This window comes from Pinus tabuliformis, chromosome 5_1 (assembly GCF_031772625.1).
Source record: "Pinus tabuliformis cultivar Carrire ecotype Pingquan chromosome 5_1, CPIR1, whole genome shotgun sequence".
NCBI classification, from domain to species: Eukaryota; Viridiplantae; Streptophyta; class Pinopsida; order Pinales; family Pinaceae; genus Pinus; species Pinus tabuliformis.
The window spans coordinates 682,976,295-682,993,296 of NC_142305.1; positions in this window are offsets into that span (position 1 = coordinate 682,976,295).

Here is a 17,002-nt window from a genome sequence, read left to right on the forward strand (position 1 = left end):
ATCAGTTATGTCGATGGTGTGATTCAATTCTCCAGGAATCTAGCCTCGGCAGCTTGGGCCATTCACCCCTTTTCATTCGTTAGTTCACCCCAGCAGCATTTGCATTGGATCTGCCACCAATAACCAGGCCAAATATGATGTTTTGATAGGTTTGTTAGCTGATGCCTTTGATCATTGCATCCTTCACCTTCATGTTTGTCTTGATTCCTTACTACTTTTCATGCAATTAAATGGCATTTATCATGTCCATAATCCTATCCTATTTAGAAAATATCTATGAATTAAGCTTTTAGCACATGAATTTGAATCCATTACATTCAGTCATGTTCCTAGAGCACAAAATCACTATGCAGATACCATTTCAAATAACATTCTATATTGGAATTTATCACATGCATATACAAGAAGACATTCATATCATAAACAAATGGCAAACCACATTATGTATCATTAATATCCAACATATAATGTCTAGAGCCTACTACTCTAAATACATCTGACATGCCCATAGCATGTTACAATAAAAACAAAAATAGGGACCCACATGTCCCTATGCCTACTCACTATCATCTGCGTGCTCCCAAGCCAATGGCTCCATCCCACTAGTCGGTAAGTCTCAAACTTCCTGACTGGCCATAGCTATGTGCCTCGTGATACCTCGTCATTCCATATATCTATCTTCTAACTCATGCCATCCATGCTTTTTTTCCCCTGTCAGTGGCACATTGAACCTACAACAGAGATCCTCTAGTAGAGCATCACCACCTGATATTTTTTATGATGTTGAACCACCCTGATTTGCAGCCCCAGGCACTACAACTTGTCCTATATATCCTGTCGACTTGAACAATGCTATTTTTGCATACCACAAGTTTGGAAATAAGTACCACATACATACATTTCCTAAACTTTAAATGCAACCAATATATAGCAACTTTCACTTACCATCTAGACCCCATGCTTGTCCTAGTGGAAGTGGCAATTCAGGATCTCCCTGATAGTTCATTCCACTATACAGATAGTCATCTATGTAAAATAGCATTTAATCCCAATGTGAAAATAACTCATGTCAGAACACCCGTCTGACTCCCCCCCTCCACCTCGTTGCAGTAGCTACACCCAGTGGTGCATCCTGGGCTCTTGCAGGTCCCCATCACAAATCTATACATGTGGTCGGATGGTCGAGATCTTCTCAAAGAAGAATGAGCATACAACTATCCAAATGAATAGTTATCATTGGTCCATCACCTACATAGACTCAACTATCATTTCAATGATGATAGCATCATTTGGGCCTAACCATAGTAGGTCCCTACCAATACACTCTCCACAAACATCATCTGCCCCCAGTGATGTCAAGAAAGGCATGACTAACCAAAATCCGCACCACTTCGATGGCTATAGATTATGTGTTGAGTCTCTCTAAGTCATTGATCTAGATGGTTGTGCCCTTTGCATGAACACATAATACACAATGATGATCCATAAACTCCCCTATATGCCTCCCACAAGGCAGCCCTAGATGTATCTCCACCACTACCAACAGGGGGGACAATCCTGTCAAAAAGTATATGTCCTAGATAGTGATCTTAATCTTGTGCCCCTATATCACAAAGGCCTCCTGATATGGATCCCAATTCCTCACAATACTAGATAGCAGGGGCTCACCATCCCTCATTAATGGATTCTCCAGGAACTTCAGTACCCCATACCGTGCTAGAATCCCTCTGACTGCTTGGTTCCCATGAATCTCAGCACGAACAGTTTCCAAATCCCATTCTTGCCATGACACTTTTATCTTTGCCAAACCTGCAACATACCATTATGTTTTTCCAATTCAGATTCAATGGCATACATTTCTTATTCAAAGCCTAAGCTTAACAAAGACCCCCAATCCTATTTTCCCCCTCAGCCTAGAATGCAGTATTTTCCCTCAAAACTACATTGGACGCACTTATTGTCCCAACTTTTTCATTCCAAAATGTAGAATAGGGCCCCAAAAGTGTTTTGTCACCATGAGGAAGTGAAGGGGTTTCCTCCAATGGGTTGAATCCCTAATTTGAAAATCTAATACACCAAAATTGATGAGTAAGTTTAGGCCACCTAACTCCAACTCGCAAATCCAGTTTCTGATAGACGGTTTGTCCGCTATGATCTCCACAAGATTTTAGGCCTTCTCCTCCTCTCCAAATTCTCCAACATCTCAATGTGAAAACGAATTGGATTTGGGGGCAAGAAACCCTTTTATAGGGAAAACCTTAGTTTTTTTTTCCACCCATTTTATCCAAACCGTAGTTTAGTTTGACAAACTATCAACACCATTGGAAATCTCTCACCGAGTTCTCTAATGGGTCTCCCTTTGTTTTTTGTAATTTGACACTTCAGCAGAAAGCCATTTCTTCCATGAGGTCTCACTTTGCCGCCTATTAAAATCAAATTTCTTCATTTCAGCCATCCATACTCTAGTACCACTTTACCTGTGAATTTTTTGACTCACATGTCAATTTTCTTCATGAGTAACCATCTTCTACTCATGTTTTTATGGTCCCCTTCGGGCCTCCCCCATGTGGCAGCATTATCAAGTCACCCTTTTTTAGAGCGTCCGAGATGAGTCACACTTGCATCTATGGAGTCTGTTATGAGTTCCCTTGAGTCTTGTTATAGTATATCATCCATTTTTTTGTCACAATCATCCCATCATGCTCATATTTGGCCTCCAGCTACACTACTCCATCTTTGAAAAGTACTCGTTTAAGTAATTGACCATCCCCTCTGGAATCAAGACAGTCGTTGCCACATCAACTATGCATATCATGCTCTAACAAGGGAAGTCACCAGTCTACCTCTCATCTTGTTTCCTTCCATCATCATCCCTGGTGTCAGTCCATAAGTCACTTTAATATGATCCCTCGTACCTTTTTTGAGGATTCCTCATTGCCTTAACTCTAGTAGGTGGTGTAGAGGGCAGTGTACCTTAGTTCTAGCCTTCATATTTGTTTCATGCATTGGATCAAGAAAATGGAATCATCATTGCCCTTTGACTTGGTTGTTTCTCATGTGCTCGACCCCATCTACTTATCGTATGATTGAAAATTATACACTTGATGGTTCGGTGATCTAGACAATTGTACCAGTGATTCCCGAGTGTGTGTGAGATGTTCCAAACCTCATGAGGGGGTGGCCCTTCAGGTAGCCCCCCACATGCATGAATGTCTGTAGATGTTGATCCAACCTCAGATGTAGTTCCAAAAATTTGATGGGTTTTTTTTCACCAACTTGCAGTGCCCACAACATGCATGTCTCATTCAGATGATCCATTCAAGTTTTTAGAGCCCTTTCTTATACAACAAGCCTTCTTTGGTTAGGATACCCCCTCACCATGTCAGCTTGAGGGGAATTATGTCTCATGTACTCAGATGTTATTGTATTCAGTCTTCACCTCTATTTTTCCAGGCACATTATGTATATGGGATTCATTGTATTATTTTCTAGCCCATTGATTCCAGCATATCATGTATCATGTACTTTATAGCTCAATCCCACATTGCTAGCCTAACCATTATTCTTTGTACTCAGTTATCTCGGTGGGTATGGGTATGCCTCCCCTGCCTCTCTTTATAACTCCCCTTTGGTGTCTTGTGGAAGTGTAACCTACAACATATTTTGGTCATACGATTTTCTCCTAACACTCATACGTTGCAGAGCAATCTATTATCACCTAAAAAATGATCACCTGGCCTTTATAACTAGGTGGATCGAAATACACCATGCAGGATTAATTTTACTATAGTAAAATCACTTTCACCATGGCAAATAATTTAGCAAACCATTTTTATTAAATTATTTCTGATTAAAATTTTAAAAATCCATAAGAATAATTGAATAAATCATTATTTATTTAATTTTTTCTAGGAATAATTATTAAATCATTATTTGATCCTTGTCACATTTTACTAAATCACCTAGGAATAATTAAATAAATCACTATTTATTTATTATTCCTCAATTCTATTTTTTGAATAATTGTTATTTCACTATTTAATAGCTATTTCAATTTCACACCATATTAATCCACGCAAAATAATTAATAAATTATTTTATTTGCTAATTATTTCTAAATAAAGATATTTGACCATTTTGAATATCTTTTCCCTCTCCAAAAAATATAATAAGGTATTCCTAATAGTTAGATCTTGATTTGGTCAATATTATTTTATTATTTTCCATTTTCGAGATCAACCCAATACTCATTTATAAATAAGAGGGTTTTCCATTCGTTCCTCACCATGATCATTATGATCGTCACCATTATTGTTTTCTCACATCTAATCTCCCACTTGAGTTCCATTCTTTGTTTTGGCTTTTTCACATATTGAGAGAGAGAATAGATTGCTGGAATACAAGGACATCAAAGGACCCATCCCACGAAGGGGGATTTTCATACCCTTGTTGTAGATATCCTTCACCGGTTTTTTTAATAAAAATATTATTCATATACAAGCCTTATTATATTGGGTTATTACATCAGATATTTCTTGTTGTTTTCTATTTTGGATCACATACAATCTTTTTGTTGCAGGTTTTTCTCATTTTATTATTGCAGATATGAAGCGTAAACAACCACATCTTGTTGTTAGGGTCACTTGTCACCAGTGACTTAAGTGAAGTATTTTTGGTACACACGCTAAGAATTTTCATACTAACAACAGCTTAGGCTCTTTCCACTCTCTCATTTTGTATGACAAGATCAATAAGCGAAACACTTGTAATCTTACCCATCTTATGCGATGATTTTATTCAATAATATAAAGTCGAGATTCACACAAAAAAAATATGAATGTTTGACCATACATCCATTGAAATTTGAAAAGTTGAAGTTATTTTTTCTTGAGAGTTTCCCCACTTTGAAATTGGTTTGTTTTAAGTGAATATGCATCAAGTAAATAAAATATTTCCAAAATTATGTTAGAAAACATTGGCACGCTATGCCCTTTATGAAGTAGGCTGTGTTAGTAGATAATTCTAAGGAGAAGAAGATGAAAAAGAGAACATAAATAAATTGCTATGGATTGTGTGATCACTATCAAGGTTATTGGTGTTGATCAACCAAAGGTTGACCATATCATTGTCTACTAACACTAGGTACTAATCACACCAACTGTATGTATGAATTTCAGTAAATCAAATATTTTATGAATATTAAATTATATATTTTATGTTCATATAATATGAATGAGGTGACTTATAAAGAATTGTTGTGATGGACATTTTGAATTTTGTGTTATGAACATTTTGATGTGTTGATTTTTGTAGCTATGGTTGGTCTTCATAATGTATGCTTGTGTCATTAATTAATTTGTAAAGCATATTTTTAAATGATAAGAGTCAAAAGAATTCATTTTAGATTCAAAAGAAAATTTATTTTGTCATGTCCCATTTGGACATTTTAAAACAAAGAAAATTGAATTTTTAAAAGTATATTTGTGTCCCCAAGTTGACCAATTTAGCCACCTAGAAGACACTCTGCCCAGTCCTTATAGACAACCTTTCCGATGAGGAAATCACTATATATTAATGTTACTATTCCTCCATTTCATAATAAATTTGTGAATATTTTGTGATGAATAAATTCGAAGATACCTGAGGCTATATATTTTTGTGGAAGATGAATCCTTGAGGCTACAATCTTCTGTGATATGTTGTTAAATTGTAGCAAGAAAAGGCTTCATTTGACTTGTGTCTTAGTCAAATGAATAAATTTGAATTTCACCTTTAGCAGGATGATTTGTCAAGCATTTAGCAAGAGTGACATGGCCAAATCACTCAGATAAGTTAGTCAATTTGAGTTGTTGGGCCAGAAGTAGAGTTGTGTGCAAGTTGGTGGCTAAGATATAGCTATCTAGAGGTGTTATCTTTAGTGAAAGTCTACTATATGAGCTCTAGTCTAGAATAGAGTCAATATGAGTTCATTTGAGTAGTTTTAACTGTTGTAAACTCAACTACATCTCAGTTAACTGGTCAATTTACTAAAAATATCCCTAGTCATGCATGCAATTTGAATTACCTAGTGAAGTTGGAGGGAAAAGGCACATTGTAATTATCATTGTATACTAGTGAGTGTACAATATTTGTATGTAGAAGGTGAGAAAATTTCCTAAGGAGTTGTGCAAGGAAATAGGAGCTTCCCTATTCTTTAGGAACAAGAATTGCACAAGTAAATAGGAGGAAGCAGGAGGCCTATTTTGGCTAAGTATTTTCCAGATCAGACTCAGGAGGAGATCAGTATTGCAATGCAAATTGAGCCTCAAGCATTGAAGAAGTAATTGTAATATATCATTGTTCTCATATGATATAATACAAAAATAGGAGGGTTTTTGCTATTTGGGTTCCCCAGTAAAAATTGTGTTCATTGTGATTGAATTATTGCATGTGTTTTTATTGTCAGTTTTCCTTCCAAAAAAATTAGTAGAATAAATTTGTGTCTATTGATTTCAATATGATTTCATTAGTAGCTGAAAATTTTGATTTATTTCTACATGGTATCAGAGCCATTGAAAACTACATAGAAACCATGTTCTTAATCATCTCTCAAAGAAAATTCGAAGAGCATATTTCTGGTGCAGGAATTTCTCCAGTGCAAGAAAAATGTCTTTCAATGGATTGAGGCTTGAGTATGCATTGGAGGGAAGTTCGAATTTTTGTGCCTTGAAAGACAGAATGGAAGTTGTGTTGAATGAAAATGGAGTATTAGAGTACACACAAACTAATATTCTAAAACCAGAAGCGTCGGATGCACAGAAGCGGACTCAGTGGAAGAAAGATACTGCAAAAGCCTGAGGATTATCCTGGAGGGAGTCAGCGACCATGTGGTTTCGAATTTGCATGGAAAGGAGACTGATTTTTGAATGTGGAAAACTCTCACAGATATATTGAAAATAAGTAGTGATTCCAGGAAGTTGGCATTGAAATATAAGCTTGGGATCACTAGAATGAATAAAAATGAAACTGTTGTTCAATGCTTATCCAAATTCACTCGGGTGAGAGATGAACTTGGAGAAGTTGGAGAGAATGTGCCACCATTTGAACTTGTGCTCTTGGAAATCCTTGGTCTTCCAAATTCCTAACACATCTATTAAGATTTAGTTAATGGAAGAGAGGTGCTCCTAGATTGGGAGAGACTTTGTTCTGATTTAGTGCATGAGGAGATTATAAGAAACACTAGAGATGGAGTCACATCTAGAACTGATGAGGAAGAAAAAATTTATTTAGCAGGTAAAGGAAATAAATCCAAAGGAAAGAAGGCCCAAGGCAAGGCACAATCTAGCTAGAAACATGGCAAGAAGAAAGACCTTAGTAATATTAAATGCTTTCACTACTGTGAGTATGGACATTATGCAACCATATGTCCATACAAGAAATCCAATAAGAATCTTGTAGCAGGAGGAGATGCTCTCACATCATAATTCGAGTTGGATTTAACCCTCATTATTTGCATGAAGAGTATTGTACAAGGTAGTGTGTGGTACTTAGACTATGGTGCTTTATTTCATATGACAAGAAATAAGGAGTTATTCAACAACTTAGAGGAGAAGGGCCTACAATTACACATAGAGCTTGGAGATGATGGAAGGTATAGTACCAAAGGGATTGGCATTGTCACCTTTAAGAGGGATTCAGGCTCCCATCTTCACCTAAAGAATGTACCTAATCTAAATAAAACTCTAGTTTATATCATTGTACTTAAAGACAGAGGATATGATGTGGTGTTCAGTAAAGGGAAGGCTTATCTGAAGCTTGTTTCTACTGTAAAATTAAAACAAATTGGTGTTCAAGTTAAAAATATCTAAAATATAGAAGTGGACACATATGTTGCATTAGTAGAAAGGAAAAACATGTTCAAGGTCGAGATGTTGCAGATCTTTGGCATAGGCACATGGGACACCTACACCATGGAGATTTTAGAATAATGCAGCAGATCACCACCAGAATTCCATAATTCACCCTTGATCAACATGATGTTTGCAAGGGATGCATTCTTGGAAAATATGTTAAATCCTCCTTCTAGGGCCAAGATAGAAGAAATGGAGCCATCTTAGAGTGAGTTTACTTAGATGTGTGTGGACCATTTTCCACAATCTCAACTACAAAGCACAGGTATTATGTGATCTTCATAGATGATTTTTCCAAAAATGTTGGATATATTTCATAAAGAAAAACGAGTAGATGTATTCAAAGTTTTTTGAATTTAAAGCCTTAGTTGAAAATGAGAATGGAAAGAAAATTAAATCCCTGAGAAGTGATAATGTAGGAGAGTATGTGCCCAATGCCTTCAAATAATTATGTGCCAAGGAGGGTATTAGAAGAGAGTTTATTGCACCCCACAACCCACAGCAAAATGGGGTTTCAAAGAGGAATGATAGAAGTATCGTAGGAGCTTCAAGAGTAATGTTGCATGACCGAGGGTTGCCACTATCCCTGTGGGAAGAAGCTTGCAATACATTTTTTTACTTACAGAATAGGATCCCTCACAAAATTATTGGAATGATTACACCTAAAGAGGATTTCACTGAGAGGAAGCTAGATGTCTCCCACTTTCGCATTTTTGGATCAATAGTCTATTGTCATGTCTCAAAAGATAGAAGGAAAGAGTTGGAGCCACTGCAGAGAGGGGTATCTTTGTAGGCTATTCTAAGACACCTCATATTTACTGGGTGTACATGCCCTCACTCAGGATGACTGTTATGAGGAGGGATGTGATATTTGATGAGGAGAAATCCATGAGGATTTCTCTAGAGTGAGAGCTGAGCATACCACTAGAGGAGGAGCTTCTAGCTCCAAAGGAGGAGCCTCAGTCAAATCCACAGAGTTAGATCTTGCTCAAAGGCAAGAGGACATTCCAGGAGGATGATGTGGAGAAACCACATGTGGAGGAGCAGAGAGCAGACCAAGTGGAGGCACCCACTCACACAGAGCCTTCCAGAGAAGGGAGGAAGAGGACCAATATGGTTGACATATTAGTGAAGGAACCTCAATAGTAGGTTGGAGCTCCTAGCTCCTTGCACTAATAGAGGAGATCACCAAACAAATATATAGGATATATGGCACTCATGATAGACTTGATAGATTTTGAGCCATATTCTTTCGAAGAGGTTGTTTCCTATCATGTGTGGGTAGATGCCATGGTGGAGGGGTATAACTCCATCATTAAGAACATGTTTAGGAGGTGGTGCCCAAACATGATAACAAGTCATTTGTTGGTTCCAAGTGATTGTATAAGGTGAAACATCTAGTTGATGGCAGTGTTGAGAAGTACAAGGCCATATTTGTGACCAAATGCTTCTCACAAGTGGAGGAGATTTATTATAAGGAGACATTTTCCCTTTTGGAAATATGGTTATATAGGAGGACCATACTTGGATTGACAACATAGTTAGGGTGGAGGATCCACCAAATGGATGTTAAAATTGCCTTCCTCAATGGAGTGGTTGAGGAAGAGATATACATTGAGAAACCTAAGGGGTTTAAGACCTTTAGTAGGGATACATGTCTGTGTATGCTCAAGAGAGATATCTATGGTCTCAAGTAGGCATATTTTGCTTGGTACACTCACATAGATTCTTATCTCAATGGATTGGGCTTCACTAAGAGTGAAGCAGATGCCAATCTCTACTACATTATGGTAGATGGAAATCTACTCATCTTATTTCTCTATGTGGATGATTTGATATTGACAGGAGATGACAGTTTGATCTAGTCTTGCAAGGAGGACCTTGCAAGAGAGTTTGAGATGAAGGATATGGGTTTGATGCACTAATTCCCTCGATTGGAGGTGTGGCAAGGAGTTGGAGAGATATTTGTTGGACATGGGATGTACACCTCCGAAATCCTTCAAAGATTCCATATGGAGGAATAAAAATCCATGGATACTCCTCTAGGTACTAGTTGGTGGGGTCCTTGATGTACTTGGTGACAACAAGTCCCGATAATTTTTTTGCGGTGAACCAACTTAGTCAGTTCATGATGGACCCTTCCAAGCTTCACTAGAAAGTAGAAAAACATGTTCTAAGGTACCTCATAGGGACAATAGGCTTTAGGTTATAGTAAAGGTAGACTGATGGAATGAAGCTCCAAGTATTCACAGATGCAGATTGGGTAGGGAGTCCCTCAGATAGGAAGATCACATCGAGAGCAGTCTTCAGTGTTGGGTCAACAACATTTTCTTGGTACAGCAGGAAATAGAGATATGTAGCACTCAACTCAGCAAAGGCTGAGTATAAGGTTTTTATTCAAGTAGCATGTGAGGTTATTTCAATGAGGAAGATCCTGTTTGGTCTCATTAGTTAGAGGATGGGGCCTACACTGATCCACTGTGACAATCAGAGTTTTGTAAAATTCTCTGAAAATCCAGTGTTTCATGATAGGTCCAAGCATATAGACATCAGGTACCATCACTTGATAGATTACACAAAGGAGGATTTTTATGTTACAGTACATTCCTTCAAAGGAGAAGGATGTAGACATCTTGACAAAGGCTTTGTGAAGAGGCAAGTTCGAGTTCCATAGGTGAAGGATTGGGATTTTTCAGAACACTTTTCTTGCTAAGAGGAAGTGTTAAATTGTAGCAAGAAAAGGCCTCATTTGACTTGTGCCTTAGTCAAATGACATCAGGTACTGGTGAGCTCCAGTATTGTAGCAATAATGCTACAACTCCTGGGGCTTCCTGTCTCTTAATTCTATCAACCCGGTAGTTCGTACAAACTTGGAAGCGACGGTGTTGTATGCACAAGTACTAGCTCTTGTCGCAGCTGTCACTTGGTCAGCTGGCACAAGTACGCTAGGGCTCAAGCCAACTTCTATAGGCTCTCAGAAGAAGCTTGTTAAATAATGGACGAAAGCTAGCTCAAAGAAGACTAATCTACTTGGCAAAAATGAACTAAAAGCAAATCAAAACATGGAAACCCTAGGAAACCCTAATTTAACTAGTCTAACCTCTATGATGCAAAGAATGTGAAGGAAACTTCTACCAATGATGCCATTACTTCTAATAAGTGAAAATTCATGAATCTAATCTACTTGCATCTTAAAAGACATGTTTTTGTATTTTTTCTTTAAGTGGATGAAGTGATTGTGATTTTGTGCTTATTAGGGTTTGGTTGTGCAGATGTGGTGCAGAAGGAAGGAAAGCTTGGGAAAGGTTGGGGAGGCTAGGAGAGGTCCCCAGAGATCCTTAGCATCAGTCCACAGAGGTTCCTCACGTTCAGAGGCTCAGCAACCGAGTGAGTGGCCTCCTACAGGATGTCTGCAGGGGATTCTACAGGAAACGCAAGGGTTTCTACAGGAAGTCTACAAATTGCTACAGGATGACCTACCGTGGGTGTTTGAAGTGATGGTGGAGTGATGGAATGGTAGGGGGAGATGTGCAAGGTAGGAATAAAGCTGGTGATGGCTCAGGAGCAGAGGAATCAGATGAAGGAAGAGTGTATGAAGTGGGTTGATTATTGGAAGGATGGGATCAATGAAAGTTGAAGGAGATGGAGCTATGTGGGAAATGAGAGAGTTGGAGGGTAAATGCGTAAGACAGAGGTTAAATAGGACTTGAGGATAGATCAAGAAGAAGAAGGAGAAAGCGGATTGAGAAGGAGCAGCGTAAATGAAACAAATGACTTATGCATCAAAACGAGAAATTCATTAACCTATGACTGTGCCATGAAACCTATGAACAGAAATGGAAAACAAGAAATGAAACCTATGCGTGGAAGTGAAGTGTGGAAGTATAGTTCGATGTCAAAAATGCATGGATGGATATTCAATGAAAACGTTTATGTTGCAGCTTGCATGGAAATGAGAAGAACTGCTTTTCTTTTTGGTGGTTGGTCATGGACTGCACCCCAATCCCTAACAGAGGGATGGCAGTGAGCCTTTACAACCTTTTTGCTGGAGCTCCAAGAGATTATATCTATCCTCCTATCAAACTTAAGCAACTGAAAGCAAATCACCATAAACTAGTCCTATCTATGCTCATGAAAACGACTAAATTAACAAACTGTAAATTCGAATTGCATGTGAAAATAAACAAACTCAAAGTGCTGGAACGAAATGCAAACACATTACAACACTGAGGAGATCTATTGCTCTCAGGTTGGGCCCTAACCTGAGAGCTATAGCTCCTTGAGAAAACTCAGAACTAGATCAAAATCTGCCTTCTTTATTCATAATCTGATGTCATGCCAAATTGGCTTACAAAAAGGAACAAAGACTGAGCTCTAGCTCGTACTTTCCAATTACAAGAGTAATGCCAAGGTTCAAAAATCTTCTCTGCAAGGCTACGGCCTCAGTATTTATGCAAAAACGATCATCCAACAGATGTCCTTGATTTTAGGAGCTCGGCTGTCCAACTAAAGTTTAACTGCTGATCCTGTAGGACAGTCATAACTACTGTTCCTGCAGAACAGTTATAACTGTTGTTCCTGTAGAACAGCTGGCTGCTTCTAAGCTCGGTGGGGAGATGGATTGGAGCTCGGAGTTCTTGTGGGAATCACGAGGAAGGTCCCCAAGACCGTGGACATCCTCTCCTAAAAACCAGCAGTGCCACCTCATTGTCTCCTTGTCTCCTTTTTCGTTGTCTTTTTCTCCCTTTTAATGCCAAAAACCTGAAAGCATCATGCATTAGTCACGTAGATAAAATGTCTACCCTTCTTCCTACAAACAACACGAATAAACTAAGAAATGCATGCATAAGCAGTAAAAAGTGAATGGTTTGAGCAAAGCACATAGGCCAAATGAGCCCAAATTATACCAAAAATTGGGGCTCATCATCACCCCCCAGCTAAACTATTTGCTCATCCTTGAGCAACTTAGTCCAAGTCCTCATCTTTCATTGCTTTCACTGCTTCTCTTGCATCCCAAGGCTCTGTGGTAGGGTCCTCTCTGTAGATGTGAAACCCTGCTTTTCTGTTTACCTCTTCCCATTGTTGACTGTCATCTTCCTTTGTATTTCCTTCAGTCAATCCTAGCAATAGCAGTGGGCTGAGTTTAAGGCCAATCCAGCTGGCCTGGAGGCTTTGCATGGACTTCTTGTAAAGGTCAACCCTTGCCAAAGCTTCTCTCATCCGGATGGGGGTATGGTACTCTCGGATTTTCAAGCTGTGGGCCATGGTATTCCATCTGTGTGCACAAGCCTGGGCAGCACTTTCTCCCAACAACCTTTCCATGTCTTCAAAGTGAGCTATGGCCTGGGCTTGTTGGTCCATAAACCTCAAGGAAGCTGTGGGATCCGTAGCCAACTGTTGGTGGGTTGAGATGAGTGCCACCGGGTCCTCTAGTTCCGGCCTAATGAACAGTGTTTCGCTCACTTCTCGGTTCATGACCGATTTTGCTTCAGCTGCTCTTTGATCTTCATGGTTTAACCATGAGGCGAGGGCCATCAATTGCATATCACCCAAGGCAATGTTGGGATCCCATGAGACTTCATTAGGCAAAGCCAAGTTGTGGAGGTAAAACTCTGCCAATTTGGCTTTGTCTTCTGCCGAACTAGCAGTGCATAATTCAGAAAATTGTTGTGGGTTTTGGATGTGTGCAATACCTCTTTGGGCCAAGGTGTTTATTTGGAACTGAAGCCATTGATCCTTTAAAAACAATCCATAGGATTTTGCGGGCGTTCTGCACTGAATTGCTTCCATGGCCCAACTGGCCATGCAGGCCAATTGTGCTTCCTTTTGTTGTAGCTGTTCCTTTAAGGCTTGCACTTCAATTCTTGTCTACTGTTCTGCTTCCTGTAGAAGTGTCATTGGCTCTTCAAGACTGGTGGTCAGCTCCTTTTTGCCTTCTTGTTCATTTGTGATGTCCTTGGAGGATGTTCCTGCCCCTGCCTTTAGTTCTTGTAGCTGCAACCGTAACTTCTGATTTTCTTCCTGTAGAAGCGCCTACTGGCAACTAGCCACATGTTTAGCCATGGTGAATTCACTTCTGACCTCCCTGAGTTGATCCTGTAGAGGGCCTATGTCCGCCACCCCCTTTGATTTGGCGATTTGCATCCATGTGTGGGAACAGACTCTTTCTTTCTCTAGTTCAAAAAATAGAGGTACAGTAAATTTCTGTGGTATGATTTTTCCCACCTCTAAAAAGGTGTAATATGAATTCATATTGGGCGAAGGGCTAGGTTCTGGTATATGTTCTCTTGCTGTTTCTTCAAGCGGTTCTGCCTCATCCTCCCTTGGTGATGAGGGCCCTTCTCCTTCCCTCTTTTCTGTTTCCTGTAGCCGGGCCAGAGTATCCTGTAGAACATTTTCAGCTTCCTGTAGCTGAGTTTGTTCTAACTTCTCTTGCCATGTATTCTTCTTTGGACTCCCCTTCTCGTAGGTAACTGTGATCCTGGAGGGTGATTTTTCCTTGGGAGAAGCAGGTGTATCTTCGATGACAATCGGGCTGCTGGATTGAGGTGGTGGCTTGCCCATTTTTATCCTAACGCTTCTCCGAGCTTTAAAGTACAGAGGGGTCTCCCTCTTCCTCTCGTATTTTTGCTTAGGTGGCGTGCTGAGGCCAGCTAATACCACTGCTACTTCCTGTGCCAGAATATCCACCTTCTTCTCTTTGGGTTTTACCTTTTTGGGGCTTCCTGTAGAAGCCTGTTTTTGCAATTTCGGGCTTCCTGTAGAAGCCTGTTTCTGCAATTTTGGGCTTCCTGTAGAAGCCTGTGTCTTAATGGTTTGTGGGCTTCCTGTAGAAGCCTTGGTCTTTGCTTTTGGGCTTCCTGTAGAAGCCTGTTTCTCACTGATCTTCGGGCTTCCTGTAGAAGCCTTTGTCTTTGTTTTCGGGCTTCCTGTAGAAGCCTGTTTTTCAATGATTTTTGGGCTTCCTGTAGAAGCCTGAGTTTGTGTTTTCGGGCTTCCTGTAGAAGCCTGCTTTTGCTTTCCTGTAGATACAGGTGTCTCCACTTCCACTTGCTTGCCTGCTTGAGTTTTTCTTTTTGCTTTGGGTGCAGGTGCTATTGAGGTACTTGGGTTGACGTGGGCCACCTCTGCTTTGTCCATTCTGCTCTTCATCCTCTTTTCCCTTGCTGACAGGATAGGTGTGCCACCTTTTTCTTGGTCCTTCTTTTCCTCATGCTTCTTCCTTTGTTCTTCGGCCACTGCTTCGTGTTCCTCACTGCTAGAGGAACCCGTTTCTTCGATCAACATTTTAATATCCCCATCTTTGGTCAAATTGCGGAAGGATTCCCATGAGAGGGGGACCTTATATGAGTGCAATGCATCTTCCACAAGCAGCTTTATTAACCCATGGTGGGCTATCTGATTAGGTATGCCCTCTCTTAGCTTTGTAGCACACTCCATTAGGGACTGCAGGAGATAATAAGGGATGCTCAGTTTTTGCTCTACAGGAAGGTCAATTCGGTGCCTCAACTCAGTGAGTAGCCGAAAGTGATATGCATACACGATGCTGAACTGACCTTCACAAGTAATATATTTCATGATTTGCAAACTGACTTCATTCCAAGGTGGTGATAGACTCGTTCTTCTCACCCCATTTTTATCCTCCGAGAATTCTTCCTCAGGTGGAAAGAATTCCTTCTTTGCCTGCTGACTCAGCTTTCTCTCCTCTTTATCCCACGGCAGACCCATAGGAAGTTCTGTGATCCGACTGATATGTTCTGGGGTGAGTTTGAGGCTTAGACCTCTGAAGTTTACTGTGGCCAGTGTCTGGGATTTAGGCTTCAAAGCCTGCAAGAATTCCTCGGCTACTTCATCATCGTAGCCCTGCAGCTTATCACAAAAAGGCATCCATTGTGCTCTGGTGAAGAGCTCTACCACTGCCGGGTTTCTCCTTAAGTTAGTTGAATCAGTGGGCTCTCGTCTTATAAACCCACCCAGCATGATGAACACGGTCGTTTTAACTAAAGGTGGCAGATGCAAAAGAGATTTGGTCTATGAAGACAGAGCATGCACATACAAAATTTCAACACAGACTACTTATACCAACATCCTGTAGAATGGTAGCAACGGCACAGCAAACAACAATTCCACCAATATCTTTATAACCCGACCGTGGACGATGGTCTTGCCACTTCTAATAACCAGTTACATTAAGAGTTCAGGGTTACCTCCTTAATTGGCCACCTTTTTTCGCGAGGCACCCGCTTTCCTGTAGATGACTGCGTTCCTGTAGACTGCGTTCCTGTAGAACTGCGCTCCTGTAGAACTGCGTTCCTGTAGAAGCCGTGCGCAATTCTCGGGGAGGACTGTAGTTGGCCGCGCTCGCGGTGTGCTTGACCAGCGTTCTGGTAGCCAACAACTCGGCGTATCAAAGTGCAGAGGAGATCAGAATAGCTATCCGAGTTGAAGTGTTGGATGATAAATGCATGCGCATGATTTAGCCGATTGGATTTTGAATCGGCGCAATCCGTGGCGCGGGGGATGAGCTGTCCCCGCCGGATCGTTGGGCGACATCATCCATCCTCCGCCTGCATATTCACTTGCTACTGCATTCATTCCCACAGATTTGCCGCCACCTTTCCTGTTAAACTTATGCTTCTGACGAGAGTGTTCCCACGTGCATGCCGTTCATTCTCTTTGTCGTGGCCGCCACCCAAACATCCAATTACACTTTAACTAGCCGACATGGCCAATCGACTGGCCATATGGCCGCTCAACCATTCAATTTTACGCTTTGCAAACAATTTCAAAGTTAGATTCATGCGATTTGATGGAAGGAAGGGTGGAGACACTTACCTGCGCGGCTGCACACGATTTTTCCAGTTCTCGGACGATGGTGAGCGGATCTACCTGCTGCGTGCGACTTACACAGACCCGGAAGCTCGTGGTTACAGGCTGCCAATGCTGGAGTGGGTGGTTTTGCTTGCATGCGCCCGCGTTTCATTTCGGATGGTGGTGCTGTGAATGGTATCCACTCGAGCAGGTTGAACTGTTACAGGATCCCTGCGAGGGGTCTCGTAACAGTGCTTTCTCCTTGGGTGCATGTTGGACGATGGCGGTTCTGGCTTCTCGAT